Source organism: Pipra filicauda, unplaced genomic scaffold, assembly GCF_003945595.2.
Source record: "Pipra filicauda isolate LSUMZ 115617 unplaced genomic scaffold, ASM394559v2 scaffold95_size2449627_pilon, whole genome shotgun sequence".
Taxonomy (NCBI): Eukaryota; Metazoa; Chordata; class Aves; order Passeriformes; family Pipridae; genus Pipra; species Pipra filicauda.
The window spans coordinates 1167512-1173083 of record NW_024105153.1 but is presented as its reverse complement, the minus strand read 5'-3'; positions in this window follow the sequence as shown (position 1 = coordinate 1173083).

The following is a 5572-nucleotide window of genomic DNA, read 5'->3' as shown; positions in this document are numbered from 1 at the left end:
TCTGGTGGTTCCAGTGGACCTTCACCTTTTCCTCCAGCACTTGAACCATCCTCCATTTCTCTAGCCACCACCAGTCCCAGCACTGCTCTTCTCACCCTGTCTCCCTCTCAAAACTCTCCCCGTCCACTCGGTCTCCTCCTCACACCACTTCCTCTCAGCACTGTCCTTCCTGCATTGCCTGTCCCTCTCCTCCTCCCCAGACCTGTCCTCCCACACCTCCTGCTCTCCCCTTCCCAGCTCCCCTCCCTGGGGAGCTGCTCTGCAATCCATGTTTTTTGCTTCCCTGTGCCACCTCTGCACTGCTCCCTCCTCCTTCACTGCTGGTGGCCACATCTTCCCCTCTGGCAAAGTCACCCCTTGGGACCTACTATGGTATTTCCCACAGCCCTCCCCACAGCCCCCAACCCCTTCCCACAGCCATTTGCCCCAGAAGCACCACAGCGGCCCAGAAGCCCGGGCCAGCTTTCTGCCATAGTGAGGCTAGCCTTCACCTTTGGGTTGCATTCCGCTCTCCCTCACCTCCTTCCCAGCCCATGGCTGTGGCTGGGTTGCCCTTGACAGCCACACGAGCTGCCTTCCTCAACCCACAGGTTTTTTTCAGGACCTGGACACCCTGGAGCTGCTCATCGGCTTTGACAGGGTAGCGTAAATGTCATGTCCCTGCCTGTTCCCAGCCTGATGCCTGTTCCCGGCCTGGAGCGATGCCTGCGTGTCTCCCATTATATAAGGAGTAATGTGTATGGGAGCTGGGAGGCCTTGGGCTTGCTTAAACACCATGAATGACAGCTGCAAAAATGAGAAGGGGACTATTTTTAAATCTTCCCCCTCCCTCCTTCTCCAGCTCTTCCCCACAGCCCCAGTCAGGCTGTGCAGATGTCCAGCCCATGGGGGCAACTGTTACTGCTGGGCTCGGCTAAACCAGTCCGGAGCAATGCTTTGTACTGCCACAGAGGGACACCTCGGCAGCACCTCGGCACAGGGCTGGTGGTACCTGGAGGACATGTTCTCTTCCAGATCTCCTTGCCCATCAACAGTCCCCTGACATCCTCTCCTTCACCTCTCACAGCCCTGTGTGCCGGCAGGACCCGCAGTGACCCTTTCTTTCCCCAGGCCTCACTCTGTAACTTTAGAAAGGTCATTCCCTCTTCCTTGAACCACAGGGTTATCACAATTCCTTGGAGCAGAGCAGAAGGGATCTTGAGAGGGGAAAAAAACTACCTTCTCCTGAAGAAACATGATACTCCAGCACCACCCTATCCCTCAGAGCGAGGGCAAGAGACAGGTGGTCCAGAGCAGGGGACCACATAACGTCCCATCTCCCACTGAATGCTGCTGGCACAAGGACTGGCAGGGAAGAGGCAAGGTGTGTAAGGAGCTGGCTAAGGAAGGGGCTCTGTCAGTCACAGGGAGAGTTGTCAAAACCAGCAGTGTTATGCCTCAGAATGCTGTAAAAAAGACATCCCTCAAGCTGAAGCATTGGAAGAAGTCAGGCAGTGGGTGGACACTGTCCATGTTCTGCCAGTTTGGCTCTGAATAAAGACTCTCAGTTCAAGGATATTCCCAACAAAGAATTGTCTGGAGGGACCAACAAGTACAAGGTACTGCTTCACCTGGCATTGCAGATGCTGCTCTAGACATCCCTCCTCTGGAAGGATGGAACTGACCTGTAGCAGGTACAGAGCAGGCTTGTGAGCAGCCATTCTGAGTGTGCAGCTTGTTTGATCTAAAACAGGAGAGTTTGAGGGTGAACAGGATCCATGCATCATAAATATATGCTAGGGCAAAAGTCTAATTTGTTCTCCTAGCTCATCTGGATCACAGATACATTTAGAAAAATTAGAAGTTTCTAGCCAGCCATGGTATAAACTTCTGCGACAGCCTGTCAGGCTGGAAGGTGGGCAGAAGAAGCCTAATTTGGTAAGAGACTCAGCAAGCTGGTAGTCACTGCATGGCAGGAGATGAGGGAGCCTAGAGTGAGCCACACACACGTCTGAAATGAAGCTTGAAATCCTGTCCTCCAGCTGGTCCCCAGAGGGATTGGTACAGAGCTGAAACCTCAGTGTCCTGCATCCTCCGTAGGTTACATGTTATTAATGTCGTGCTTCAGGGTCCTCCCAGATCTTTGAAGAGGCAAGAAAGAGGTCACCTCTTTTCCTTCTGCGTTTTTCAAAATTAATTTGCTTCGTGTCTGTAACCTTTCCAGCCAAGGTTGGAGTGAGGCAGGGAAGGAGGAACAGGGCCACTCCTGCTGCTCTTAGTCATGCTTTGGGTGTGCTGGTTTGCCTTGCTCACAGGCTCAGGACAACGCCAGCTCTAGGGCCAGGGAAGCTTTTCCCTCAGGCTTAGTGTGCTGGGGCAATACCTGGGGAGCTTGAGCTGTTGTTCACTGTGGCAGCCAGTGCCCTTCTGGGACCTTGGTGATATTTTCCTATTGCAGGAGCTCGGGGGACACTAGAGACATTTTGCTCTCTCCCACTCACTCCTGCTACTGTTGGTATCATTAGGCTTCTGTGGACCTTCACCACAGGAAGCCAGAGGGTGCCTTTAGGCCGAGGCGGTCAGGACGTTCCCTGGATAGTCCCTAAATGTCCTGACGCGGGCAGATCAGAAGGACAGGAGTCAAAAATCTCTGTTTCAGCGTGGCACGGAGCCCGCATTGCCACGACGTGACCCTCAGCCTTGTGATCAGCTGTTCTTGCCTGCCCCTTGTCCCCCTCAGTGCTGGGTCAGCCGGGCACAGCCGTCCTGGCGCGGGATCCTCGGTGAGGGCTGCGGGGGGGGGGGGGGGGGGTGTCAGCTAGGGGGGTGCGGAGAGCTGTCAGAGCCCAGCAGGTGCCGCAGCAGGAGGCTGAGGCTGCTCCTTACCTGCTCGCCCCAACAGAGGGTGGCCGGGCCCGGCGGCCCCGGTCCCCCCAGCGGCCCAGGACCCCCCCCCCCGCGGGCCCTGTGGCGGGCGCGGCCCGAGCGGGACGGTGCGCGCGGCCGCAGCGCCATCTCGCGGCACGCGCGGGGCGGCGCGGTCCGGCCGCCATTTGGGGCTGCGGAGCCGGGCGGGGCGGGGACGGGGGCGGTGGGCGGGCGGTGCTCCCTGCCTTGCCGAGGGCTGCCCGTCCCCCCAGACCGTGTCACACCACGAGATGCGTCCTGCGGTAGGGGCAGGACAGCTAGCCTTGCCTTCAGGATAAAGGCTTGGAAACGGCCCCTTTTTCTGGGCTGCGAGCTGCGTGCCAAACAGGAGCAGGACACCGCAGCACCCATCGCTCGATGGATTGCGGCAATAAGTGAATCTGGTAGAACGTGAGGAAGCTACTTCTCCTCAAATTATGTATTTTACATTTTACGCTATATAAAGCCCTAGGAGTAAATAAGCAGCCAGCAGGATGAAATGAATGCATTGGCTGACAACAAAGGCTGAGGCAGCTGCTCCTTGGGAGCCACCCGCACCCTTCCCAAGCACAAACAGGTCAAGCAGTGCTGGGGCACGGGGTGCACCCACAGCACAAAGCCTGGGGTGGAGCAGTGCAAGTGCGTGGCCCTGTTGCCGTCACACTGCCACCACGGAACAGGCATAGGGATCTGGTTCAAAGCCTTGCCTGCTCCAGGGTTCGACCAGGGGTGGGGCGCTGAGCCTGCTCTTGCAAGCTGGAAGCATATTTCGGGAATAAAATGTTTCAAGAGCCACTTTTGATCATAAACCTGTGATCAAGCACAGAGGGATAAGGTACATGAACTCCGTTCTTACAACCTCTGGAATACTGCCAGCAACTTTCCACTCTACGCCCAGCTACCTCAGTACCTTGGTACCTAGCTACCTTTGCACCTAGCTACCAAGCCAGCCTCTTCTGACTCCTCTCCTTTCCTGAGGAGAGGAAGGCTGGTCCCATATTGCCCTTTTGCAATTATTTCCCAGGGACACCCCACCCACCCAACCAAAAGCCTATCATACCTATACCGTCAGCTTCTGGCTTTACTCCCTGTTAGTTTGCTCCCAACTTCCTCAGAAGCCTAAGACACATGTTTTCTCAACGGCCATGTCCAGTCAACAACCACAACCAAAAGCAAGCAAAAATCCAGAAGAGTGTGGTGGATGCAGCTCTTGCACATTTCTCAATCAAGACATTCCAGTTGCTACTACAGAATACTACAGACCCAACCAGAGACAGAACCTTTCCACACTCTTGTGGATCCGGTGTAGCCAGGAGGAGCAAAGTGAGTACATTTGAAGTCCTAAGATCAGCAGATCTCCCCCAACACACAACAGGAAGAAGGCTGAATAAGAGGTTGCCATTTTCCCCATTGCCATCTTTCAGATCACTAATAGCTGCAACATTTTCCAAAGGGAACTAGTAATATAATGTGCAGAGTTAGCACATTTATAAATTCGCTCCCCACCCACCCAAGAGAACGCTCAAGCTCCCTGAAAAGAAGGCACTGTACACCAAACATCGGTGCTGCTGCCAGCTGCCATCACAAGGAAAAGACACCAAATATCCTCCACTGTGGTAAGGCCATGTAACACTGGAAGGATACTTCCAACACAACCTTGTATCTACTCAGTTTCTAGTGCAATTCCTTGGTTTGACCATGTCAAGTCCTTGGCCTTTGGTATGTGGTAGAGGTCAAGCACAACCCTCTAAAGAGGCTTTATGAAACTTATGAAAGTTTGCTTTCATAAATAAATTGCCTGGGTCACTAATCCCGCCGTAGCTCTGGAAGACAGCCAGGGATAAACAACTCACTGACACTTCATTTCTTCCTTGCTAACACCCTCCATCAGTAATCATACAAGATACCTTTTACAAAAGCAAGGATCCAATGAAGGCTGCCTAAGTGCAGTTTCTAGAGATTAAACTGAAGCACCGGTGATCTTGTCTACCTTGAAAGCATGTGTCTTGGATAGAAATATCATGGACTGTAAGAAGCAAAAGAAAGTGAACACAGCCTTCTCTGGAAGCTCTCCTTTCCAATCAGATGCAGTGAATATATAGATTCCTTACCAAGTTGATCTTCAAGTACCAGCTTTTGAAAAAAACCCCAAAACCCCACTGATGAAAAAACAACCAACGAACCAAAACCCTCAACAAAGCAACCAAACAAGTAACCAAGATTTAGGTAAAAAATGAAAAGGCATGGAGAAAGCTATACTCATGGTCAAACCTTATTTATTCTGAACTTTACTTCCCATGAAAGAAAGTAAATTCTAAATATTTTGTCATGTGGATGTTGTCAGCTCCAACAGAACAGACAAAGCAAGGGCCAAGTGTCTGTGGCTGACTTTTGTCAGATTTCTCCTCCTACCTGAGAGAGTTCAACTAAGAGTTACTGCAGGACAAACGCAAAACCCTGCAAAGTTTTTGAAATCAATTAATCCAGAAAATAAAATCAAGGAATTGTATACCTCTTATCAGCACACTTAACACACGGGAAATGCACAGCAAGAACCTACTCCCAAAAGGTGATCAGCCGCTTTAGTATCTACCAGCTTCAGTGCAAATTGCAGCTGTAGTGCTGGCAGCAGAGGTGTACAGCACACAATATGCTATCTAGAGAACAAAATTACTGGATCTCAGCA